The sequence below is a fragment of the Trachypithecus francoisi genome, unplaced genomic scaffold, assembly GCF_009764315.1.
Source record: "Trachypithecus francoisi isolate TF-2019V2 unplaced genomic scaffold, Tfra_2.0 Lachesis_group20, whole genome shotgun sequence".
Lineage (NCBI taxonomy): Eukaryota > Metazoa > Chordata > Mammalia > Primates > Cercopithecidae > Trachypithecus > Trachypithecus francoisi.
In genome coordinates this window covers 42,016,988-42,044,721 of record NW_022681466.1, presented here as the reverse complement: position 1 = coordinate 42,044,721, position 27,734 = coordinate 42,016,988, and the positions used below count along the sequence as shown (strand labels likewise).

Below are 27,734 nucleotides of genomic sequence, written 5' to 3'. Positions count from 1 at the left end.
CGAGACGGGTGGATCACGAGGTCAGGAGATCGAGACCATCCTGGCTAACACGGTGAAACCCCGTCTCTACAAAAAAATACAAAAAACTAGCCAGGCGAGGTGGCGGGCGCCTGTAGTCCCAGCTACTCCGGAGGCTGAGGCGGGAGAATGGCGTGAACCCGGGAGGCGGAGCTTGCAGTGAGCTGAGATCCGGCCACTGCACTCCAGCCTGGGTGACAGAGCAAGACTCCGTCTCAAAAAAAAAAAAAAAAAAAAAAAAAAAAAAAAAAACAAAGTTGCTCCAGCCACAGTGGAAGAATGAATTGGAAGCTGGAAGGAAGACCAATGAGGCACCATGGGAGTTGCCCAGGCAAGAGATACTGGTAGGGTGGGTGGCAGTGAAGGTGACTGAAATTGATGCATCAAAGAAACATTAAGGAGACAGATTTAATTAATTTAATGATTGATTGGCTCTCAGGAGTAAGGGAGAAAGAGGTCTCTGGATGACTCCCAGGTCTTTGAGCTGAGCAAGTGAGTAGGTGTTGGTATTACCTGCTGTGATAGGAAACAGTTAAGGAGACATGGACTGTAGGTGCATAGAAATTATTCACTCGGTTTTGGATATCACAAAGTTGAGATCCCAAATGACATGTGAGGTTATGGCATTGCTGGGTAGACAGCACTGGACATGTGGCTTTCAGAAAAGAGGTCTTGTGTGACATGAGATACAGCTGGAAAGGTAGACTGGGCCATGTTTAAGATAATAATAGCATGCCTGTAATTCCAGCACTTTAGGAGGCCAAGGTGGGCAGTTGCTTGAGCTCAGTAGCTCAAGACCAGACTGGGGCCACATGGAAAATCCCCATCTCTGCAAAAAATACAAAAATTAGCCAGGCATGGTGGTGTGCTCCTGTAGTCCCAGCTACCTGAGAGGCTGAGGCGGGAGGATTGCTTGAGCCCGGAAGTGGAGGTTGCAGTGGGCTGAGATAGCACCACTGCACTTTAGCCTGGGCAACAGAACAAGACCATATTGCAAAAAGAAGGAAGGAAGGAAGGAAGGAAGGAAGGAAGGAAGGAGAAGGGAAGGGAGAGATAACAGTAGCTGACATTCACCAAATCATCAATATTTGAGAGATATTATCATTTTTCATTTATAGATGGGGATGTTGAAACATGGAGAGGCTGTGAAATTTACCCAAAGTCAAACAACTCATAAGTGGCAGTGCTGGGAATATAAACCCAGACAGACTGATTATTATGTCTCCTGTTGAACCATTCTGTGATCCTGGAATGCTAGAAGAGCAGGTCTGCCCAGCCTAACCTTTTCCTTTTACAAGTGAAAAAAAAAAATCATCAAGGACGAGTTACTTGCCCAAGATCACCCCAGCTATTAATAGTTACGGCAGACGTGAGGCTATAATCCAAGTCTTCTGACTCTCAGTACATCCCTTTCTACCATACATTTAATTTCACATCTTTTAGACTTCTTTTCCCAGATTCATTGTTTTTAGAGATGGAGTCTTGCTCTGTTGTCCAGGTTGGAATACAGTGGCAAAGTCATAGCTCACGGCAGATGTGAACTCTTAAGCTTGAGTGAGCCTCCTGCCTGCCTTCTGAGTACCTGGGACTACAGATGTGAGCCACCATGCCTTGTGCAGATATTATTACATCTGAAAAAATTTGCTTTTCTCTATTTTCTAAATTTTCAGTAGGGGACATGTATAATATTTATAGTGGGGAAAAAGAGACTTGCAAAAGCAGAGACATCAGTATTAAACAGAATCCATCTGACTTTGGTCTAAAGGAGGCATGTGGGGTGTCACGGGGAGCGGGGTCAGAAGACAGGATGGTATTGCCATATTTGTCTTTGATAATTTCTAGCAAGTGTTTCTGGGAAATTTCTACCATTGCAGGGACTCCATTCCTTAGGATGGAAAGGAGGAAACATCTCTTATTGTAGGGTAGCACATGGAGGAGGTGACCAGGAGGTCTGTCTTCGGTCAAATCATTCTCCATGAAATCCCTAAAACCCACTCTCCTCCCCACTCCCCCCTTCCTCACCTACTCACTGGCCCACCTTGCCTGGAAATGATGGAGGTGGAGGGAGAAGAACAGAGTTCCAGGCTTGCAGGAACAAGACCTCCTTTTACTGTCAAGCAAAGCCAGTTGATTTAGATGGAGAGAGGTGCTCTAAGCAGTGTTTACATTTTCAAACAAAGATGCAAAAGAATGTAAGGATAAGAAGGAGCAAGCTTATCAAACCTGAATACACTTCTTCAGACTGTTCTCCCTCTAGCAGATGTCTTGGACCAAAGTAAAACAATGTAGATTCAAAAAATCAGTTTGATATAGTTATTTATCTTGAAAACTATTGAGATTGCTCCTTTTTGCCCTTTTTTCACTTACCTTGTCCAATTCATCAAGCTGTCTTCCACTTATTATTCAAATAGGATATATTTAGTTTATTTATATCCCAAGTCATTCTAAAAAAAAAAAAAAAAGTTGTTGTGGCTTACCAATAGATAAAAGCCCAGATAGTAAAAGCCAATTGTATAGGAATCAAAATAGGCAAAGAGTGGAGAAAATATTAGAAATCAAATGTTTATTCCAAGGGAGCCTGATGGCAGATCTGAAGTGATTTGATGGTCAAGATGAAAAAAGAAACATGATACACATCTCTCTTGAGCAGAGAAACATTCTGAGTTTTTTTTAAGGAAAATTAAGTTTTTCTTGGTACTAAACTTTGAAAGAAATTTCTCCTATTGTACATGGTAGAGAGATAGAATGGGTAATTCTTTGACAACAGTGTTTGGATCTGATTGGTATCAAATCACAGTTTTTTTTCAAAGAGAAATTCACACAACTGATTCTTGTTTTTTTTTTCTTTTTCTTTCTTTTTTTTTTGTTTGTTTGTTTGTTTTTGAGATGGAGCCTCGCTGTGTCACCCAGGCTAGAGTGCAGTGGTGCGATCTCGGCTCACTGCAACCTCCACCTCCCAAGTTCAAGCGATTCTCCCACCGCAGCCTTCCCAGTTGTTGGGATTACAGCCACTGTGCCCAGCTAATATTTTTGTTTTTTTAGTACAGACAGGGTTTCACCATGTTGGCCAGGCTGGTCTTGAACTCCTGACCTCAAGTGATCTGCCTGCCTTGGCCTCCCAAAGAGCTGGGATTACAGGCGTGAGCCACAGCACCCAGTACAATTAATTCTTATAATGATTTTAGATAACAGTGGGAAACTGTAACACTGAACTTTAGCCCAGAGATGCTGATTCACAGTGGAGATTTGATCAGTTCCTGAAAGCACACTGGCTTACGCTTAGATTGGCAAGAACTTTTGGAATCAAATCCTATTTTCTAACATGTTAGTCATTCTTTCCATTTGCATCTTTGTTTGAAAATGTAAACAGTGTGTCATCAATGTTGTTATCTAAATCATTTTAATTTTTAACAGGAGGCAGTTTTGGGTGAATCCTGTGACATGCTTCTATAGACCTATCTCTACGCCTGCGATGATGATTAATAGGAGGAATTGGGATTATGGTCATTCAGACACAAATCACTTCACTTAGCTCTCATGTGGTACATTTATTTATTGTTGTGTCTCTGTGTCTCTTTTGTTTTCTTCTTCTTTTTTTTTTTTTTTTTTTTTTTTGAGACGGAGTCTCGCTCTGTCACCCAGGCTGGAGTGCAGTGGCGCGATCTCGGCTCACTGCAAGCTCCGCCTCCCAGGTTCACGCCATTCTCCTGCCTCAGCCTCCGGAGTAGCTGGGACTACAGGCGCCCGCCACCACGCCCGGCTAATTTTGTTTTTGTATTTTTAGTAGAGACGGGTTTCACCGTGTTAGCCAGAATGGTCTCTATCTCCTGACCTCGTCATCCACCCGCCTCGGCCTCTTAAAAAGTGCCGGGATGACAGGCTTGAGCCACCGCGCCCGGCCGTTGTGTCTCTTTTCGCAAGGGAGTCGACAAGGCATTTAGGAGATGAATCAAATAAAATGATAAAGTATAAATTAAAAACCGGAACAAAAAACAAAAAACAAATTAAATATGGAGTCAAGACCAGGGTGGATATAGGGTGAGGTTGGAGAGAATGAAGATATAAAGGCAATAAACTACTATTGCTTCAAGTTGGCTGCAAATTGGCTTTGGGCTTTCTAGAGGGAAGGGGGCAAAGTTCACTTTTTCCCCTCTGGTCTGAAAATGGTGAAGCCCCATCTCTACTAAAAATACAAAAATTAACCGGGTGTGGTGGCATGCGTCTGTAATCCCAGCTACTCGGAGGCTGAGGGAGGAGAATCACTTGAACCTGGGAGGCGGAGGTTGCAGTGAGCCAACCAGGGCGGAGATCGCGCCCCTGCGCTCTGGTCTGGGTGACAGATTAAGACTCCACCCCAAAAACAAACAAACAAAAAAACCCAGAAAAGTCTCATTGAAACATTAACTGTATTATTCTTCTAGTCTGTAGCCTGTTACCATCACGAAAAACTAAGTTGCTCTTTTTGACCCAGCAATAGCCCTCAGCGGCTTTCCCTTCTGTGTTGTTGATTCCTAAAGAAAAGGGGTTTAATTGGCTCACGGTTCTGCAGGCTGTAATGGAAGCATGGTGCCAGAATCCCCTTCAATTCTGGAGAGACCTCAGGGAGCTTTCACTCATGGCTGAAGGCCATGCAGGAGCAGATATGTCACATGGTGAGAGAGGGAGCAAGAGAGAGAAAGGGGAGGTTCTAGATGCTTTTAAACAACCAGATCTCATGTGAAGTAACTGAAGGAGAACTCACTTATCACCAAGGGGATGGTGCTAAGTCATTTTTGAGAAATCTGCCCCCATGATCCAATATCTGCCACTCTGTCTACCTCCAACGTTGGGGATCACGTTTCAGCATGAGATTTGGAGGGGACACACATCCACACCGTATCAACTTCCATTTCTAAGAGCTCTTGGGGCATCTCTGCAGTGCTCTGTGCTTCTGTTCCATATTGGAACAGAACATTCTGCTTCTGTTTCTACCGTGGGCTTTCACTGCCTGCTCAGAGTTCACTTCCCTCATAAGGTTGCTCTCCTGTGGCTTTGCCTCAGCATGGGCCTGATTCCACCCTTTTCAAATTTGTCCAACTCTACCAACTGGCTCAACTGGCTGTTTCCAAGAATGATCGTGTCGTTGATTGGTCCAGGTCATCCTTTTTGTTTTCTTTTTTTTCTTTTGCAGGGTCTCTCTCCATCATCCAGGCTGGAATGCAGTGGTGCATTCACAGCCCATTGCAGCCTCGACCTGCTGAATTCAAGTGATCCTCCCACCTCATCCTCCTGAGTAGCTGAGATTACAGGCATGCACCACCACCACTGGCTAATTTTTAAAATTTTTTTGCAGAGACGGAGTCTAACTGCATTGCCCAGGCTCAGGTCATCCCTTTTATACCTGGCCATGTTACAGGTTGATTGCCAGTCTGTGAGTCAAGTCCCATGGTCCAAAATGGAAGCTAAGGGATTGGGTGGGAATGTGAAGGGAGCTGTGGATGAAACCAGTTTCTTTGCAATGAAGTTTAAGTATGGCAAGACATCATCTGTTCGTCTGAGAGAGGGATTGAGCAGGAGTGTGGGAAAACCAGTTGCCCTCTTGCCTCTATTGCAAATAAACACTTTTGTCTTTCTGAAAAACTTTTCTTCTGAGTTGCTTAAGTCATTCTATTTGGAAATATGTTAGAGGCTTTGGGGAGCTCTGCACTAAAAAAATCCCCCCCCCTTTTTTTGAGACAGAGTTTTACTCTTGTTGCCCAGGCTAGAGTGCAATGGCGTGATCTTGGCTCACTCCACCTCCCAGGTTCAAGCGATTCTCCTGCCTCAGCCTCCCCAGTAGCTAGGATTACAGGCGCCTGCCACCATGTCCAGCTAATTTTTGTATTTTTAGTAGAGACAGGGTTTCACCATGTTGCCTAGGCTGGTCTCGAACTCCCAACCTCAGGTGATCCATCTGCCTCGGCCTCCCAAAGTGTTGGGATTACAGGCGTGAGCCACCGTGTCTGGCAATAATCCTTTTTAAATGTATTAAACACATAGACTTCTGAATGTGTTTGGCTATAATACACTCCACCTGTACCCCCATTTCTTATATTTCTTTATGTCAGCTGTTAGAAGCTAACATGCCATTGCTTTTACATCTTGCTACCCAGATTGAAGTTGGCTTGGGCATCCCCTGGCAGCCTGTTAGAAGTGCAGAATCTCAGCCTCACCCCAGAACTATTGCATCAGAAACTGTACTTTATTTATTTATTAAAATTTTAAAAAGTTTTAATTATTTTTAAAATAATTAAATTATTAATTTAATTTAATAAATTTGTAATTTTTTATAAATTTAAATTTACTTAATTTAATTTAATAAATTTATAAATTTTAATTAATACATTAAATTAATTAAATTAGAAATTTACACCTTATATAAAAATTACCTCAAGATGGATTAAATACTTAAATGTAAAACCCAAAACCATAAAAACCTGAGAAGAAAACCTAGGCAATACCACTCAAGACATAGGCAAGGGCAAAGATTTCATGACTAAAATGTCAAAAGCAATTGCAACAAAACAAAAAATTGACAAATGAGGTGTAATTAAACTAGAGAGTTCTACACGGCAAAATAAACTATCATAAGAGTGAACAGGCAACCTATAGAACGGGAGAAAATTTTTGCAATTTACTCATCTGACAAAGGTCTAAAATCCAGAATTTACAAGGAACTTAAACAAATGTACAAGAAAAAAACAACCCCATTGAAAAGTAGGCAAAGGATATGAGTAGACACTTCTCAAAAGAAGACATTTATGTGGCCAACAAACATGAAAAAACGCTCATCATCACTGATCATCAGAGAAATGAAAATGAAAACCACAGTGAGATACCATCTCATGCCAGTCAGAATGGCAGTTATTAAAAAGTCAGGAAACGATAGATGCTGATGAGGCTGTGGAGAAACAGGAACGTTGTTGGTGGGACTGTAAATTAGTTCAACCATTGTGGAAGATAGTGTGGCAATTCTTCAAGGATCTAGAACCGGAAATACCATTTAACCCAGCAATACAATTACTGGGTATATACCCAAAGGAATATAAATCATTCTACTATAAAGACATATGCACGTATGTTCATTGCTGCACTATTTATAATAACAAAGACATGGAACCAACCCAAATGCCCAGCAATGTTAGACTGGATAAAGAAAATGTAGCACATATATACCATAGAATATTATGCAGCCATAAAAGTAATGAGATCATGTCCTTTGCAGGGACATGGATGAAGCTGGAAGCCAGTATCCTCAGCAAACTAACACAGGAATAGAAAACCAAATGCCACATGTTCTCACTTATAAGTGGGAGTTGAACACTGAGAGCACACGGACACAGAGAGGTAAACATCACACACCGGGACCTGTTGGGGAGTGGGGGGTGAGGGGAGGGAACTCAGAGGATGGATCAATAGGTGCATGGCACACGTATACCTGTGTAAAAAGCCTGCATGTTCTGCACATGTATCCTGTTTTTTTTTTTTTTTTTTTTAGAAGAAGGAAAAAAAATAGAGACAAGGTGTTCATCTGACTTGAGACCAGCCATGTTGCCCAGGCTGGTCTCAAACTCATGGGCTCAAGCAGTCCTCCCAGCTTAGCCTCCCAAAGTGCTGGGATTACAGGCGTGAGCCACCATGTTCAGCCTGTTTATTTTTGAGAGAGGTTCTTGCTCTGTCACCGAGGCTGGAGTGCAGTGGCTCGATCATTGCTCACTGCATACTCAAGCTCCTGGGTACAAGCTATCTTCTCACCTCAACCGCCTGAGTAGCTAGGACTGCAGGCACACACCACAGCATCCGGCTCCTATTTTTATTTTTTTGTAGAAATGGAGGTCTCACTTTGTTGCCCAGGCTGATCTCGAACTCCTGGCCTCAAGAAAATCTCCCGCCTCAGCCTCCCAAAATGCTGGGATTACATGCATGATCACTGCACCTAGCCTATTTATTTATTTTTGAGACAGAGTCTTGCTCTGTTGCCGAAGCTACAGTGCTGTGGTGTGATCATAGCTCACTGCAACCTCAAACTCCCGGTCACAAGAGATCTTCTCACCTCAGCCTACTGAATAGCTAGGACTCCAGAGGCACGCCACCGCATGCAACTCGTATTTGTATTTTTCTTGTAGAAAGGGAGGTCTCCCTTTGTTGCCCAGGCTGATCTTGAATTTCTAGGCTCAAGCGATCCTCCTGCCTCAGCATCCCAAAGCGCTGGGATTGCAGGTGTGAGCCACTGTGCCCGGCCAGAATCTGCACTTTAACAAGATCCTCAGGAGACGAACATTGGCATTAAATGTTGAGAAGTATTGATCTTAGCACAAACTTTGGGAAACACTGAACATGTCTGATCAGTGAATGTGGCTCTGAGAAAGAATGTGCCTTGTCTAAGTTCCCTAATCAGTCATAGATCTGGGATTAGAATCCAAGTGTCACAAGTCCTAGTCATATTAACTTTCCAGCGCACCGTGGGTGTCTCCCTCATCTAGGAAACAAGGAGGCCTGGTTTGATCATTGTTAGAGAAGGAAATTAGCATGTGATTAGGGTAGCCACATGAGTTATCATCCAAACATAGTCACTTTTTTTTTTTTTTTTTTTTTGAGGCAGTGTCTCGCTCTGTCGCCCGGGCTGGAGTGCAGTGGCCGGATCTCAGCTCACTGCAAGCTCCGCCTCCCGGGTTCACGCCATTCTCCTGCCTCAGCCTCCCGAGCAGCTGGGACTACAGGCGCCCGCCACCTCGCCCAGCTAGTTTTTTTTTGTATTTTTAGTAGAGACGGGGTTTCACCGTGTTAGCCAGGATGGTCTCGATCTCCTGACCTCGTGATCCGCCCGTCTCGGCCTCCCAAAGTGCTGGGATTACAGGCTTGAGCCACCGCGCCCGGCCACATAGTCACTTTTTTTGTTTTATTTTATTTTAATTATAAAATAATTTTCTTTACTAGAGACAGGGTCTCACTATGTTGCTCAGGCTAGTCTCAAACACCTGGGCTCAAGCGATCCACCTGTCTTGACCTCCTAAAGTGCTGGGATTACAGGCATGAGCCACTGCACCCGGCCTAAACATAGTCACTTTTGAGAGTGCAAGAGGGCACCATTAGCTATTTCAGGACAATAAATGCAACCCGACATAAGTTGTCACTCTATATACCTAAAGATATTTCTAATTTACAGGGCCCCCTCATATTTGTTAACTAAACTGCATATATATCTGATGACAACATAATTTTAAAGTTCTAACTTTTATTTATGTATTTATATTTATTCATTTATTTTTGAGACAGGATCTCACTCTGTTGCCCAGGCTGGAGTGCACTGGCACAATTTTGGCTCACCATGGTCTCTGCCTCCCAGGCTCAAGTGAGTCTCCTGCCTCAGCCTCCCAAGCAGCAGGAATTACAGGCATGTGCCACTACTGCCCAGCTAATTTTTGTATTTTCAGTAGAGATGAGTTTCGCCACGTTGGCTAGGCTGGTCTTGACTGCAAATAATCCACCTGCTTCAGCCTCCCAAGGTGCTGAGATTACAGGCTTGAGCCACCGTGCCCGACCTAAAGTTCTAACTTTCAAAAAAAAAACCTGATTCTCAAGGAAAAATAATACATGCATCTTATTATAATAAAAAAATAACTATCTAACCTCATTAAGAATAAAAGAAGCTGGGTGCGGTGGCTCAAGCCTGTAATCCCAGCACTTTGGGAGGCTGAGGCGGGTGGATCACAAGGTCAGGAGATCGAGACCGTCCTGGCTAACAGCATGAAACCCCGTCTGTACTAAAAATACAAAAATTAGCCGGGCCTGTAGTCCCAGCTACTTGGGAGGCTGAGGCAGAAGAATGCCATGAACCCGGGAGGCGGAGCTTGCAGTGAGCCGAGATCACGCCACTGCACTCCAGCCTGGGCTACAGAGCAAGACTCCATCTCAAAAAAAAAAAAAAAAAAAAAAAAAGAAGAAGAAGAATTAAAAAAGAGAGAGAGAAAGCCCAAATTAGCAAAATAAGAGAATATGGGAACCAATCACAGATACAACAAAGTTGAAATGATTTTGAAATTGCTTGCTGAACCAAGTCAACTAAATTTGAAAACCTGGTTTCCACATTGTCATTCACTATGGCCGTGGACAAGCTAGGGCTGGAAGCTACATCTCAGGGCTTTCTGCCTAGTCATTTCCCTGTGAGTCAACCAGACTTCAGAGTCTCATTTCTGAAACTTTTATTCCAGTACTCTAACCTGGAGCTAAGATGTCTCGGTAGCTTGGTGGAAACGTGGCTCTTCCATAGGAATGAGATGCAGATGATCTGAAGACATATCTTCTGAGCATACCTCTTATAACAAATGCCCACATGCCTCCATCTGACATCAGCTTTGTCTGCCATGCTCAGGCCACCTGGCTGTAGAAATAAAAGATGGGAACGTCCCTGATCCTGAATGTTAAACCTGGAAAATCTCCTCCTGCCGGAGATGTAGCTAGCATTCCATATTTAAACTATCTTTAAAGATTTTAATGTTGATAATACTAACAACAACTGATATTTATTGATTCTTTACTCCTTTGTCCCCTGTCATTGCACCATCGTCATTTGACAGAAGTCAAAGCACAGAGGGGTTAAGTAACTTGCCCAAAGTCACACAGAGGATAACAGAGTTGATATTTGACCCCAAGTAATCTGATTCCAGAGATTATACTTTACCTCCAGTTTTGACTCCAACAGTTTTCATATTATTTTGAGAACTCTGAGAATTATTTTCAGAATTTTATGTGTATATATATATATATATATATATCAGTATATCAGACTGTGTATATAATGGAACCACTACGCCTAGTAAATTTTTTTTTTTTTTTAGAGTCCCAAGAGACATAAGAGAGAAACTATTGGTTATTGGACATTCACCAAGTGTCAGTCATAGTTCTAAGTGCTTGTACATGAATCAGCTCTGTAATCTTAAAACCAAAACCAGAACCAAACAAACCGCTGCCTGCCCCCTGGGGAAGGTGCAGTGATTCTCACTCATGGGATGAGACAAAGGAAGCCCAGAGAGGTTCCATCACTTGCTTGAGATCCTATAGCTAGGTGGCAAATCCAGGGCTCGGAGCCAGCCCATCTGGCCCGTGAGCAGCATTCTTTGCCACCAAGCACACCCCACTGCCAGTCCTTAACCGAGATACTCATTCAGGCCTCACAGCACATGAGTCATTTCCTACCCACTTGCTTTTCTCGTGTTAGCTGGGGAAACTGATGCTGACAAAGTTTAAATATTAGGTTGGTGCAAAAGTAATTGTGGCTTGCCATTTTAATGGCAAAAACCGAATAATTTGCTTAGTGCCATTCAATGATTTGGGGGCTGGCTAGCCAGGGAGCCAAGGCGTGTTACATCTGTTTTCACTTCCCCAGTCCTTAGTGGTGCAGTCTAAGGTTCGCCCTCTGCCACAGATCCTCCTCTCCCTCCTCGTGACAGCTCCTCCTCCTCCTCCACCGCCTCCTCCACCTCCTCCTCCACCTTCTCTCCCTCCTCCTCCACTCCCTCCTCCTTCTCCTCCGCCCCTCCACCCCCGCCCCGGGGCCCTGCCCTGCGGGTCTCACCTGCCGCTCGGCGGGGTCCCGGCGGGGGCCGGACAGCGCCCTCTGGCGGCAGGTGGGCGCCCGCGCAGCGCATGTTAGTAAACCCGCGGCGCCGCTCGCGGATTGGCTGGCGCGGATTCCAGCTGCTTTCCAAGTTGGAGGCGCCTAGTGAGGGTCGGGGGGTCCGGCCCACGCCCTCCCCGCCCAGCCACCTCCCTGTCGACCAATCAGGGCTGGGGCGAGCCAGGCTGCCTTTCGAACTTCGGGGGCTTCTCCTCTTGTCTCCCACTGGTGCTCTGGCTGTGAATCCATCCAGGGGCCAGAATGAAAATCCGATACCAAGGCCGGCAGTAAAGGCCGAGGATGGCTTTTCTTCAAAAGGTAACCCTGGTCCCTTACCTGGGCCCTGGGAGGCGGGCGGGGACCACATCTGGGAAGCGTTCGAGGACACGTGGGGCAGGAGTGGAGGGCACCCATTTGGGTCGTTTTGTGCAGCTCGATTTCATTAAGTGACTGGTGTGAGTTGTGATAAAGACAATTCCGTTTAAGTTTGCAAGCTGCCTCCTGGGCCTGGAGACTGAGACAGAGATCCGCAGACTGCAGTTCAGGCAGCCCGCCCCAGCTCTGAGTCACATAAGGTAACCCAGACCGCCACCTACGAATTTAAAGCTCCTGTAAGTTGCCCTTTCTGGATCTGAAGTGTGATATATGAAAGTTAAAAACGTATCTTACACACACATAGATCTCAAAAACGTATCTTACACCACAACCTACTCACAGATGCAAAGGCAGTGGTCATGGTCTTCCATTGCTTGGGGTCCTGGGACTAGGTTTGAGGTTGAATGTCAGGGTTTCCTTTGCTATAACCTCATTCTGCACCACGTGCTCTCTGTCAGCCAGGCAGCCAATGTGGACTTGGAGGCTGGCATCTGCTGGGCACTGCTCGAGGTACCAGGGACAGAGTGATGAGCAAAACGAGCATGGCTCCTGCCCTCAAAGTCCCTTGAGGCTAAGGGCAGCTTAACGGTGCCCAACCTTGGGGGATGTGGGCTGATGGAGGACTGGGCCCACCACAAAGTACCTTAGGGTGCCCCCAGTCAAATATATCTACTTTTTTTTTTTTTTTTTTTGAGACAGAGTCTCGCTCTGTCACCCAGGCTGGAGTGCAATGGTGCGATCTTGCCTCACTGCAACCTCCACCTCCCAGGTTCAAGCGATTCTCCTGCCTCAGCCTCCTGAGTAGCTGGGATTACAGGTGTGCACCACCGCACCTGGCTAATTTTTGTATTTTTAGTAGGGCGGGGTTTCACTATGTTGGCCAGGCTGATCTCAAACTCCTGACGTCAAGTGATCCGCCCCTGTCGGCCTCCCAAAGTTCTAGGATTACAGGCATGAGTCACTGCACCTGGCCAAATATATCTACTTTCTAGAGGAGCGAAGCTCCCTCAGCCAGCCAATGGCGGAGCTGCAGGTGAATGACATCAGATGGTGTCGACATCCCACCCAGCATCAGGGACTTACACGGGAAGTGCCTGAGCCTCTCTGCTCAGGGGGTTTTCTCTGGTCATAGGAACATGACTGCCACACATGTGGCCAGAGCGCCAGGGAGTGGATGCCCCCTGGATCAACCTGCAACTGATAGTGAAAAATAGTTGCTTGATTAAAAAGTACCAAGCTGCCTCCCCGGCCCCCTGTTCTGAGGGTGTTCTACGTTGTTTCTCCCAGAGGCTCCCAGTAGGGCAGAACTCAGGTGGCCCACAGGGGTTGCTGCTCGTGAATGAGCCCTGTGTTGCCCACCTTACTTTCCCTGTCCCACCTCCCCAGGCACCAGCCGCTTTCGGGGATCAATCTTCCCACCCATGCGAAAGGGTAGTTCAATTATTATCTCCATTTTACAGGTAAGGAAACTGAGGCTGGTAAGGACTAACACTGGAAGAACTGTTGACATGATACAGAAAAACTGGTCTCACTACAATTGTAGAAACATAATTATTTATTTTATTATTATTATTACTATTATTATTATTTGAGGCAAAGTCTGACTCTGTTGCCCAGGCTAGAGTGCAGTGGCGTGATTTCGGCTCGCTGCAGCCTTGACCTCCTGGGCTCTCGTGATTGTCCCTTCTCAGCCTCCCAAGTAACTGGGACTACAGGCAGGCACAACCATGCCTGGCTCATTTTTCTTTTCTTTTCTTTTTTTTTTTTGTATTTTTAGTAGAGATGGGATTTTGCCATGTTGCCCAGGCTGGCCTCAAACTCCTGAACTCATGTGATCTGCCTGCCTCGGCCTCCCAAAGTGCTGCGATTACAGGCATGAGTCACTGTGCCCAGCCAGGAGAAACATAAAATTAAGACTGTGGTGATAGGGAGCTTCCGATTCTACATGAAGAGTGGGAGTAGTCATCTATGAAGAGAGAGCCTTGAAGCTTGGAGGATCCTGAGGCTTCAGCTGGGCAGAGGAAGGAAGACCCTGGCTGCAGAAGCAGACCCTGCCGAAGCACAGCGATGTATGAGTCTGGCGTGTCTGAGGGCATGCTGATTGCTGTTCGCTGAGCATAGAGTACAAGGGGAGTGTGAGGTGGGACAGGCAGGCAGGGATGGATAGGAAAAGTCTATGCCTTACAAAGGTGGTGCTATTTTTCCCCAAGGAGCAGGCGAGTGAAGTGGCCAGATTTGCATTCAAACAAGGACTCTAATATAAGCCAGAGGAATGGATGGGATATATTTCCTTCCCTGAGCCAAGAGAATTCACTCAGTGTCTTTCTGTGCTGTCTGCAACTCCAGTCACCTAGGAAATGACAGCTTTTCATGGGATCAGAGGGAGTGGTGCTGGTCAGAAGGCCCTTCTCCTGTGATTGTCAAGGCTTTCACACCTATCTCTCCTGTGATGTCCCAGTCTCAATGCAGCCTTGTGTAGGTATGTCTACCAGCCAAGCTGACGCCAACCAGCCAAGCTGATGCCCACCTCTGATGCCTGGACTTGTTTAAAATGTGGTGGAGGCTGGGCATGGTGGATCATGCCTATAATTCCAGCACTTTGGAAGGCTGAGGCAGGAGGATGGCTGGAGCCCAGCAGTTTGAGGCCAGCCTGGGCAACAGAGTGAGACACTGTCTCTAAAAAAAAAAAAAAAAAAAAATTAGCCAGGTTTGGTGGTGCACACCCATAGTCCCAGGTACTCGAGAAGCTGAGGCTGGAGGATTGCTTGAGTCCTTGAGTCTAGGAGGTCCCGGCTGCAGTGAGCTGTGATTGCACCATTGCACTCCAGTCTGGGTGAAAGAGTGAAACACTGTCTCAAAAATACTTGCGTAGTTTTTTTTTTTTTTTTTTTTTTAATGTGTAGAAGGAGATGAAGAATTCCCCTGTCCAGAGGCTCTGCCTGGGGGTGTTAGCTGGTGACACATAGTAAACTAAACAGCAGGGCTGGGCAACCTGCTGTGGCCTCCAGCACATGCAGGGCTCTTGTTTCAGCCTAGCCTCTCATTTCCTGTGTTCCTGTAGCCCTGACCACCGGGGGCGAGGTGGAAAAAATTTCCATCTGGACTTCTAAAATGCTTTCCTATTTGACTTAAGGAAAACTTGGGGATGTGAGGGTGTTCTTGCAGCAGATGGGGTTCCGGGAAGAGAGTTGAACTTAGATGAGGGCCACAGGAAGGAAGGGTCTTAATAAGGCTTGGGTGGAATTTAGAATTGCTTATACCATTGGTTCATTCCTCCAAGTAACAGACATTTATTGGGCATCTACTATGTGTCAGGTATAGTTAGGCACTGTAATAACACAGACTTGAGGACCTTCAGGACACAGTCTCTGTTCTCAAGTGACTTGTAGTCTAGTGGTAGGAGATGGCCATGTGTATCAACTCAGTGGCATGGCGCAGGTGCCATGCAGACAGCTGGAGGGTTAAGAAGGTGCTTAAGTGTGGGCCTTTACTTTATCCTGGGTGGAATGTCAAGAAAGCATTCTGAAAGATATGGTGGTGATTTATCTGGGTCTTGAGGATGTGAAGCTGTTCTTAGGGCAGATGGGGTGCCAGATGTTGGGACAAAGGTAGAAGAGGAACGTGAACTTGGCTTGGATCTATTGTGTGTCAGCTGTTGGTCAGAGCCAGATGGTGATGTCCAGTAGGCAATTATGTGTCTGGAGGCAGGGCCTGAAAAACCTGGGAGACACATTAAACGGGTCATTGAGAATGTAATAGAGATGAGAGACGTTTCTGAGGCTGGGTACAGTTAACACAGCATATTAGACTTGGGCATTTGGACTGTGGCTGGCAGTGCTATAGTTGGGATGTGAGTTGCCTACTAAAAAAAAAGAGCACAATGATTTGGGGTCACTATTTACATCTCTGCACAGCAAACACATAATTACGATTGTCTTCCAGGAAGCCTGCTCTGGATTACAGGAAAGTTCCAGTCCCCGAAATCTTGTAGAGCATGACACCCACTTCCTATGAGAAGAAATCGTGACCATGGGATGGATGGAATATTGAGACTATCACTTTCTGATACTTTTAGTGACTGTCTGAGTTCTTTAAAATGTTCAATGTCATACCTCACTTAGCTGGAATCTGAGAGGGGCAATGCTAGGCCTGTGATGGGGTCAGAGAGAGTCCAGTGATGACGCTTTTTTTTTTTTTTTTCCAATGGAGTGAAGCGGTGCGATCTCGGCTCACTGCAACCTCCACCCCTGGGTTCAAGCGATTCTCCTGCCTCAGCCTCCTGAGTAGCTGAGCTTACAGGTGACTGCCACCACACCTGGCTAATTTTTGTATTATTAGTAGAGACGGGGTTTTGCCATGTTGGCCAGGCTGGTCTCGAATGCCTGACCTCAGGTGATCCACCCTCTTTGGCCTCCCAAAGTGCTACGATTATAAATGTGAACCACTGTGCCCGGCCCAGTGATGACCCTTTTGTGCAGCATTTGTTTGAGGCCTCAGGAAATAGTTGTGGAGAAGTCAGGATTCTGGGAGAAGTGGGCAGCTGTGGTCTGGTTAACGGTGACGGGGTGGGGTGAGGAGGTGACGGTATGGGGAAGGACCGGGGGTCTTCAATGTGTCTCACGAAAGGAGATAGCTCAGAAGGGATGCACGCTGGACAGAAGGAGAAGGGGTGGCCTGGAGAAAGGCCACAGCTACACCCTTCCTGGGGAGCTTGAATATCAAGGTGGGTTTTCTCCCGTCGTGAGTGGACACCAAGATCACCTCTCGAAGACCATTCCAGACCCAAGGAGTCAGTCATCTTTTTTGTAGTTTAGATTTATTACAATTTAAAAAGGAATCCCTTAAGTGAATTTGCATGGGAAATGGTTAGAGGAAGATTATTCTGTCCCCTAACGGGAAGACTCCCAAAAATGTTCACGACACAGACTCCCCTTTTCCCAGCAAATCCCTCCTTTGTGTAAAGAGACGTCATCGCTGGAAAGCCCCTCTTGATTGTGCTTTTAGAAATAACTCCTGTTAATCTTCTTTGAGGGGTAGTTGCAAATTCTTCAGAGATTGATTTTTTTTTTTAAACACAAAGGGAAAGAAATAGAGTGTCATTTTTATCAAAGAAGTTTAAATTTCTAACTGGCAAATTAGGTACAACTCCACCATCTGCCATTTAGTCGCTTGTGCCTCACTACTGAGGAGATGGTTATTTCACCTGATGAAGTACTGTATTTATAATCTCAAACGTTATGACTGAAAGGATGAGGATGCTTTAAGCCCTGTCATCAGAAACTAGCATAACAGAGAGAGAGAGAGAGAGAGAGAGAGAGAGAGAGAGAGAGTGTGTGTGTGTGTGTGTGTTGGGGAGGAGGGGGCCGTTGACTGCTGCTGAAAAGAATCACTCCAGCAGCCTTGGCTCCTCAGTCCCCTGGCCAACCCAGGAAGAGCAGGACCACCTCTCAGCATCCCCCAATACAGTCTGGGGTTGTGTCTTTGCTCCCCTCTCTGCTGTTGGCCTCATGGCTGACCCGGTGGCCAGAAACACTGCCAAGCCCTGACACTGCAGAAAGCCAAGGACTGTGGCTCCAAATCAAGCTGAAATGAATAGCTTTTGTTCCAAAACAATTCTGTGAGCCAAGAAAGTGTCCATGCAGATAAAGCTTGCAGTCAGTCTTGCACAAGGAGCCCCAGTCGTGTTTTGCATGCTGTCTGAGTGGCTGGCGCTGTGCCCAGAATGCTGAGTGGTAAGGCCATCCTCAGAGCCTTCCCTGTGCACCTGATCTTGGCCCATTTCTTGAGATTGTGGTTCAGCTGCAAATGCTTGTTTAGCAACAGAAATTGAAATAGGAAATCCCTTTCCTTAGTATTGGCATAAGACATTGTTCCATACTCTTTCCCTCCTTGGGAAGATTGGAGCCTTCTAGCTTCAGGAGCAGGCTGGCTGAGAGGGAGGGGCAATTAGGATTTTTCTGATTCAGCTCTCTTCTGATATACCCAGGTTAGTCTACACCTCCTTCCGGTCTACCTGGCCATATCATGGGCTCCTTCCCAAGTTCACTTTCTCTAGGAAGCATTCATTGACCATCTGTCTTAGTCCATTTTCTGTTGCTATAACAGAATGTTTAAGATGGACTAATTTAAAAAGAAAAGAAGCTTATTTGGCTCACGGTTATGGAGGCTGGGAAGACCAAGGGCATGGTGACAGCTTCTGGTAAGAATTTCTTCTTCTTCTTTTTTTTTTTTTTTTTTTGAGACGGAGCCTCGCTCTGTCACCCAGGTGTGCAGGGGCCCTATTTCGGCTCACTGCAAGCTCCGCCTACCGGGTTCATGCCATTGTCCTGCCTCAGCCTCCCTAGTAGCTGGGACTACAGGCGCCCACCACCATGCCTGGCTAATTTTTTGTATTTTTAGTAGAGATGGGGTTTCACCGTGTTAGCCAGGATGGTCTCGACCTCCTGACCTCATGATCCACCCGCCTCGGCCTCCCAAAGTGCTGGGATTACAGGTGTGAGCCACTGCGCCCGGCCCCTGGTAAGGGATTCCATACTGCGTTATAATACGGCAGAAATGTGGAAGGGCAAGTGAGTGCATGCCAAAGAGACCTCAGGGCACTAACTCAGTTCCTTGGAAACGATCTCACTCGCAAACAGCCTTAATCCATTTATGGGGCTCTACCCTTATTACCTAATTCCCTTTCAAAAGGCCCCACCTCTCAATACTATTACATTAGTGACTAAGTTTCCAACACATGGACTTTTCGGGGACACACTCAAACCCAAAGACGCAGCCTGTGATCACAGTCCCTTTTCAGCTCCTGTGCAGTTAGGATCTGTATGATTCACATGAGACACACTTTTATTCTATGCTGTGCATTGATCATCTCTGTCTGTATACTTTATCACCCCAGCTCCCAGAGGACAACGAGTATGCTGTTTATTTGTAGCAGTCATACCACTGGATCCATAAAAAGTATTCAGTTAAATCTCTCTGTTTGCATTAGGTTGTCTAGCTGAGTTTTTCTTATGTGTCTTTGCTGACTGGTCCCTAGAAGGCATATTGTGACAACGATAACTTCTATCACTACCACTCTCACCCTATTGTCACTGTTCCTATATTGCCCGTAGGGATTATGCAACGGTTTCACACTCATTATTTTCATTTGATCCCAACCACCCGTTTAAATAGATAGGGCACATATTAGATGTTTTTTCCCCTAGTGGATGAAAATACTAAGGTTCAGAGAGGTCAATTAACTGGCCCAGTGTCACACAGCTGACATGATCTATTTTTCAGTTTCACTGAGGCTAGAAAAACCAGTGATCTCATTCAGAGGACGGCTACGTGCATATAGGTTAAAAGGACGTTGTGAACTGAGGGCTCATACAGTGCTGCATAGAATTATGATTAATGGCAGAAAAATAGCTACTGCAAGATTGAAACAGTTCAGTGAAGACAAAGCAGTATGTATGGATGGCTTTGGATTTTACTGATAGGAGCCAAAGAGTTGATTGCATTTGAGGGGCCCTCCAGGTGCAGATGTGTAGCAGGCAGCGGGAGGTGACTCTGAGGAGGGTGGCAAGGACAGTAAATGGGTGAGGCATGACCTTCATTCTTACTGTAGGTCTCCTGTATACCCTGATATTTCCTGTCTCCATTCCTTTGCTTCTCTTGTACCCTCATCTTGGGATGCCTCTCCTCACACCAGAGCTTGAGGCTGTATTTCCAGTTGTCTCCTACACATTTCTGTGTACGTGTTCCAGAGCACGGCACAAACAAGTTTTTCTCTTTCAAAACAGGCTGCTTTCTTTTGTGTTTCCTATTTTAGATACTGACTACCACTATTGGCTTGGCAGAGAGGTAGGAAATCTTGGAATCATGTTCTGTTGCCTTCACCAAATTGTATACATTATCAACTAAGTTTCAAGCACACAAACTTTTGCGGGTCACATTCAAACCACAGGACCATCCCATGATTGCTGTCCCTTTTGAGCTCCTGTGCAATTAGGATTGCAGTGTCTAAGTACACGAGACTCACCTAAAGTGATTCTAGTGACCATATTCTCTTACTTTTCCTCATTGCCTCTGCCTGAACTGTGCTCTCTCCTGCATGATTATTTCCCGCTGATACAGAAAGGTTTACTCCTCCTTTTTCTCTGCTTGGCCATACCATAGGTTCCCTTCCAAGTTCACTTCCTCTAGGAAGTATTTCTTTTTTTTTTTTTTTTTTTTTTTTTTTTTTTTTTTTTTTTTGAGACAGAGTCTCGCTCTGCCGCCCAGGCTGGAGTGCAGTGGCCGGATCTCAGCTCACTGCAAGCTCCGCCTCCCGGGTTCACGCCATTCTCCTGCCTCAGCCTCCCGAGTAGCTGGGACTACAGGCGCCCGTCACGTCGCCCGGCTAGTTTTTTGTATTTTTTAGTAGAGACGGGGTTTCACCGTGTTAGCCAGGATGGTCTCGATCTCCTGACCTTGTGATCCGCCCATCTCGGCCTCCCAAAGTGCTGGGATTACAGGCTTGAGCCACCGCGCCCGGCCGGAAGTATTTCTTGATCATCTGTCTTAGTCCATTTTCTGTTGCTCTAACAGAATATCTGAGACTGGGTAATTTACGAAGAAAAGAAGCTTATTTGGCTCACAATTATGGAGGCTGGGAAGTCCAAGGGCATGGTTATAACCAGCTCATTGGTCTTTCATCTCTGCATGCCCTCCTTTTTTGCATCTATAATTTTGCACATCTAAAACCATCTATAATTTTGTAAAACAAGGCAAACTCTGCTGCTCCTCCATGAGAGCTTCCATTTGTCTATGAATGGCATTGAAGACCTGTTGTGTCCTGGATCTATTTGCTCTCCACTGCAGACTATGCAGTTTTACCCTTTCATGCCTTTGCATGTGCTTGTTCCTCAGTCTGAAATGCTCCTTTTCTCTGGAGCAGAAACAACAACTTCTTGCCAAATAGCCCATGTTCTCTGAGTTAGAATGAATGGGCCATGAGCAGAAGTGTTGTGTGGGTTTTCAGGCCGAAGCCTTGAAGGGCAAGTACTAATTCTCCATGTTTTTCTCTCTTCCCCTGCACACTGATGGAGCACATGTGATGGAATGAAAAACTCTAAATGGTAGCAGCCTAGAGAGCTGAGTCAAGATATCAAGGGAGGGCCCTGGACGCTGCCCAACTTGATTTAGCATTTTCTTTTCTTTTTTTCTTTTCTTTTTTTTTTTTTTGAGACAGAGTCTTGCTCTGTCGCCCAGGCTAGAGTGCAGTGGCACAATCTCGGCTCACTACAAGCTCCGCCTCCCGGGTTCACGCCATTCTCCTGCCTTAGCCTCCTGAGTAGCTGGGACTACAGGTGCCTGCCACCACGCCCGGCTAAGTTTTTGCATTTTTAGTAGAGACGGGGTTTCACCGTGTTAGCCAGGATGGTCTCGATCTCCTGACCTCATGATCCACCTGCCTCGGCCTCCCAAAGTGCTGGGATTAAAGGCGTGAGCCATCGCGCCTGACCGACTTATCATTTTCTTAAGAGAGAGAAACCCTTGTTGGGTTAAACCTGTGTTACCACAGCATAATCTAAATTATCCTGAGTAATACATTCTTATTTTCTGCCAGTTAAAAATCTTTATCTTTTAAGTATCAGCTTAAATACTCTTTCTTTAAAAGCCTTCCAGAACCAACCCACCCCTAGCCAGAACTGATATCTTTTCTTTATGCTTTCACAGCCTGTGTAACTTACATCTATTTGACACTTAATGCCTAGTATTGTGGTTGGTCATGTAGAATTAGTGACACAATGAGTAAGAGTATGAATTCCAAAGCCAGACTGACTGGTTCACATATCAGCTCTGTCATTTACCAGCAGTAGGACTTTCAATGAGTTACTTAGACTTCCAGAACTTGGGTTCACATTTGTCCTTCCAGAACCTACCAGAGTGTCTGACACAATAATTATATTAAATATGCCAGTAATGATGTTAAACAATACCTCCTTCTTTTTTGTCTTGCAGGTTGAACCATCAGTATAAAACATGCAGAACCAAAGATGGCGATCAAAATCCAAAGCCAGAGGGTCCTGGAAATCAGAGGGTCTTACAGCATAACAGGTAGTACAGGCCGTGGCTCAGGCTAGGCATGGGACAGACTGCAGTTCTCTCCTACAAATCAATCTAGACTGGATGGACAGAACTCTGAGGGAGGAAAGAAAAATGAATCTGATGTTACTTCTTGAGACCACATTTTCTGAAGTCACCATTTTTATGTATCTATCAACTCATCGTTTTTATGTATATATCAATATGACTTTATGATCTTATTTTTTCCTACTAATGGGATGAATTACCTTGATTGATTTTAGAATATTAAATCACTTTTGTATTCCCGGAATAAATCCTAGATAGATGCTTGATTTTTTCTAATTCCTTAGCAAAAATGCTAATATTTTATTGAGCATTTTGCATCTATATTCACAAGTGAGAATTTTTTTCCTCTCCTGACACCAACCAATTCTCTAACACAAACTGAGTGTCCTACAATTCAATTCAATTCTGACACTAACTACCCAGAGTTAGCATTAGCCTCCACAGATTGAAGGCCTCAGTCCCACAGACTGTCCTAATCAGACCCCAGTTGCAAGTCCCGGGCCACCCACACTTCTGGGCAACTGGTTATAATTTGGGGGTTCTTATGACCACCTCCCACAGGCTTGACAATTTGCTAGAATGATTAGTGGAATGCAAGAAAGTGCTTAATTAATATTACTGGTTTATTACAAAGGATACAATTCAGGAAGAGCCAAATGGAAGCGATGCATGGAGCAAGGCAAGGGAGAATGAGCCCAGAGCTTTCCTGCCCTCTTCGGGCACGCCACTCTCCCAGCATTTTGCTGTGCACCAACCTGGAAGCTCTCTGAACCCATCATTTAGAGGTTTTAATGGAAGTTTCATTACATAGGCATGATTTTTTTTTTTTTTTTTTTGAGACGGAGTCTTACTCTGTTACCCAGGCTGGAGTGCAGTGGCACCATCTCGGCTCACTGCAACCTCCACCTCCTGGATTCAAGCAATTCTCCTGCCTCAGCCTCCCGAGTAGTTGAGACTACAGGTGGACACCACCATGCCCAGCTAATTTTTGCATTTTTAGTAGACATGGGGTTTCACCATGTTGGCCAGGCTGGTCTTGAATTCCTGACCTCAAGTGATCCGCCTGCCTTGGCTTCCCGAAGTGCTGGGATGACAGGTGTGAGCCCTACATAGCCATGATTGATTGAATCATTGAACATTGGTGATTACTTCAATCTCCAGCCCTTTGTCCCTCTCCCCTCCCCAGAAGTCAGTGGGTGGGGATAAAAGTTCCAACCCTCTAATCATGCCTAGTTCTCCTTTTTTTTTTTTTTTGAATTATTTATTCTTCTTGGCATGCAAAATAAGAGCTATTGTCTAGGTCTTTCTGGTGACCCCTTCATCCCAAACTACCTAGAAGCCTCTAGCCACTAGTCATTTCATTAGTATACAAAAGACACTCTTGCCTCTGTGGAGATTTCAGGAGTTTTGGGAGCCATGTGCAAGGAACCAGGAACAAAACCCAAATATTTATTTTTTCTCATTCCACAATGATTGACGTTGGTCTGTAATTTTTTCTTCTTGTAATATCCTAGTCCAGTTTTTCTATCAAGGTTATGGCCACGTGAAAGGAGTTGGGAAGTACATTCTGTTTTTCTATTCTTTGGTAGAGTTTGTGCAAGTTTATGCAAGATTGGTATTATTCTTTTTTTTTTTAGAGACAGGGTGTCACTCTGTCACCCAGACTGGAGTGGCAGTGATGCCATCACAGCTCATTCACTATAACCTTGAACTCCTGGGCTCAAGCAATCCTCCCACCTAAGCCTCCTAAATACCTGGGACTACAGGTGCATGCTGCCATGCCCTGCTAATTTTTAAATTTTTTGTAGAGGCGGTGCCTCACTATACTGTCCAGGTTGCTCTTGAACTCCTAGACTCAAGTGATTCTCCTACCTCAGCCTCCCAAAGTGCTGGGAGTATAGGTGTGAGCCACCACGTGCAGCCCATGATATTATTCTTTAAATATTTGGAAGAATTAACTGATGAAGTCATCTCGGGTTTGGAATTTTCTTTGTGAGAAGCTCTTGAATAGATTCCATTTTATTTATTAGATATTGGCTATTCAGATTTTATTTTTTTATGTGGGCTTTGGAAAGTTGTATTTTTCAAGGAATTTGTCTAGTCTATCCAAGTCGTCAATATTTGGGTGTGAAGATAATAATATTCTCTTATCTTTGTTATATTTGTGGGATCTGTACTGATACTCCTTTCTAATATTGAAAATTTATCTTTCTTGTTTCTGTTGATCAGTATTGTTTGGAGTCTATCAATATAAACAATATTTTCAAATAACCAACTTTTGATTTGGTTGATTTTTCTCCATTGTATATGTGTTTTCTATTTCTTTTCTTTCTTTCCTTTTTTTTTTTTTTTTTTTTTTGAGACGGAGTCTTGTTCTGTCGCCCAGGCTGGAGTGCAGTGGCATGATCTCGGCTCACTGCAAGCTCTGCCTCCCGGGTTCACGCCGTTCTCCAGCCTCAGCCTCCTGAGTAGCTGGGATTACAGGCGCCCGCGGATTACAGGCGCCCGCCACCATGCCTAGCTAATTTTTTTGTACTTTTAGTAGAGACGGGGTTTCACCGTGTTAGCCAGGATGGTCTCGATCTCCTGACCTCGTGATCGGCCCGCCTCAGCTTCCCAAAGTGCTGGGGTTATAGGCGTTGAGCCACTGCACCCGGCAGATTTGTTTTCTATTACACTGATTTATAATCTTTCTTACTTACTTCTATTTTCCTTAGATATAACTGACTGTTCTTTTGTTCTTAAACTAAAAAAATAAATCATTGACTTTCAGCCTTTGCATTTTTCTAATATATACATTTTTAAGGTTACAAATAGCTCTCTAGTCCCTACATTAGCTGCATCCTATGAGTTTTTATAAGTTATGTCTTTTATGGGGTCACATTCAGTTCAAAATATTTGCTAATATCTGTCTGGATTTCTTCTTTAATCTATGAGTTATTTAGAAATTTCCAGGCAGTGGATATTATCTTTTTATTATTGAGTTCTGACTTAATTTTATTCTGGTCAAACAACATTCTCTGAATGATTTCAATGTTTTGAAATTTGTTGAGGCTTTCTTTATTGCCCATCAAAATTGATATGAAACATATCAATTTTGATATGTTTCATGTACACTTAAAAAGTAAATTCACACATGCCTATAATCCCAGCTACTTGGGAGGCTGAGGCAGGAGAATTGCTTGAACCTGAGAGGTGGAGGTTGCAGTGAGCCAATATTGCACCATTGCACTCCAGCCTGGGCAACAAAAGCAACTACTCCATCTTAAAAAATAAATAAATAAATAAACAAACAAATAAAAAAAATAAAATTCTATCATTATGGGTACAGAATTTGATATATATATAACGACTAAGTCAAGTTTGTTAGTTGTGTCATTTAAATCTTCTAGATCCTTACTGCTCTGTTTTCTTGTTTTATAAGTTACCGAGAAATATATGTTACAGTCTTCCACTATGATTGTGGATTTGTCGCTTTCTTCTTTGAGTTGCTTAGTTTTTGCTTTATGTATTCTGAAGTTATAAGTACGTATAGATTTGTGACTTCATATCTACTAGTTGGATTGACCCATTATAATATGTACCTTTTAATTTGTAGTAATGCTTTTTACTTCAAAATCTTACTTCATACTGCTATAGATATACCTGGTTTCTTTTGTTAGACTTTTATAGTCTATCTTTCCTTTTCCTTTATCTTTAATCATCTATCTCCATGTATTTAAAGTGTCTCTCTTAGAAGTTACATATAGTTAGGTTTTATGTTTTTTATCCAGTATGATAATCTTAGTTTGTTTTTTTTTTTTAGATGGAGTCTCACTCTGTCGCCCAGGCTGGAGTACAGTGGCGCGATCTTGGTTCACTGCAACATCTGACTCCCTGGTTCAGGTGATTCTCCTGCCTCAGCCTCCCGAGTAACTGGGATTACAGGCACGCACCACCACGCCCAGCTAATTTTTGTATTTTTAGTAGAGATGAGGTTTCACCGTGTTGGCTAGGATGGTCTTGATGTCCTGACTTTGTGATCTGCCCACCTGGGCCTCCCAAAGTGCTGGGATTATAGACATGAGCCACTGCACCTGGCCAATCTTAGTCTTTTATTTGGACTATTTTGTCTATTTACATAATAGTAAAGTAATTATTGATATAAAGTTGGGTTTATTCTTACTATTTGTTTTCTGCTTGACCCATCTATTTTCTGTTGTTTTTCTTCTTTCCTGCATTCTTTTGGATTAATAAAGTATCTTCTATCATCCTACTCTCTACCTCAAACTTGTTAGTTATACACTTTTGTTACGTATTCTTTTTCTTTAGCTGTTATCCTAAAGATTAAACAACATGCAATCTTGACTTATTTCTGTGTAATACAAATTATTACTTTTACCAGTTCCCAAAACATTTAAAACTTTAGGAAACTTTAGTTTTATTTATCCCCTTCCTCATTTTGTGTTGTTGTTATACATGTTTAGTTCTACACATATATTTAAATTCCATAAGAAATTATAACTATTGGGTTGGCAATAAATATTCATTCATAATTACCTATATATTCATCTATTCTGGTATTTTTTCTCTTTTTTGAGAGACAGGGTCTTGCTCTGTCACCAAGGCTGTACTGGTGTTGTAGCACAATCATGGCTCATTGCAGCCTCAACCTCCTGGGCTCAAGCGGTCTTCCCGCCTTGGCCACCTGAGTAGCAGGAACTACAGACATGTGCCATTATGCCTGGCTAATTTTTAAATTTTTGTAGAGGTGAGGTCTCACTGTGTTGCCCAGGCTGGTCTCAAACTCCTGGGTGCAAGCAATCCTCCCACTTTGGCATCCCAAAGTTCTCGGATTATAGGTACTCCTGGCGCATATATATATACACATTTTAATTGAAATATACATATACACATTTTAATTGAAATATGGTATTCACTCAGAAAACATGTACAGATCAATACATTTTCACAAACAGAATGTGGTACATATATTTTAAAACATTAAATTCTGTTTAAAGAAGCAAAATTTTGTATTTTAGGAACACATTCCTTACTGTTCAAACAGATGGTTTCCTGAGGAAATGTGTGTGACTTCACACTGTGGGGCTGTCTTTGTCAGCCCTCCCAGATTGCCCCATCTGTGACTTGGTTTTTTTTCTCCTTGTCAAGGTGTCCTCCTCAATTCAATTCACCTCTGCTTCAGGCCAACCGAGACAGTGTCCTTTTGTCAACCTTCTGGCTTCCTTTGCCCTGAGGGATGGAAGCCTTTCTCCACAAACCCCATCAGCTTCTCTTTCTGCATGTTGCAGATCTGGAGACCTGCTGTCATTTGTGGCTGCTCTGAGACATGGCCTGGTCATGGGGACAGAGCCCCCCTTTGACTGCACCATTTGTTAGCTGTGCTTTAACCTCCTGTGGAGATTACAGCTGGAAAGGCTGGAGACACTGATAACTGATTCAGCAACAAGAGCTTGAACTGTATGGGAGGAAAGACTGAATATTACAATTTTAGCAGTCATTACTGGGGAAGCTGGGCAGGAGGATCATTTGAGCCCAGGAGTTCGTGACAGCCTGGGTAACAGCAAGACCCTGTCTTATTAAATTT

The 27,734-nt window shown here is 44.3% G+C and overlaps 2 long non-coding RNA genes across 2 annotated transcripts; one reads left to right on the top strand and one right to left on the bottom strand.

Annotated features, from left to right (window-relative positions):
- Positions 1–289: 289 nt before the first annotated feature.
- Positions 290–11,645, bottom strand: LOC117067407. The gene is made up of 3 exons (XR_004430731.1): positions 11,612–11,645; positions 2,386–2,462; positions 290–847 (listed from the first exon to the last, which is right to left on the bottom strand). It is a non-coding gene; the product is annotated as an uncharacterized LOC117067407 (long non-coding RNA).
- Positions 11,541–26,006, top strand: LOC117067406. Its single transcript, XR_004430730.1, has 3 exons — positions 11,541–12,264; positions 22,016–22,111; positions 25,953–26,006. It is a non-coding gene; the product is annotated as an uncharacterized LOC117067406 (long non-coding RNA).
- The last annotated feature ends 1,728 nt before the right edge of the window (positions 26,007–27,734 follow it).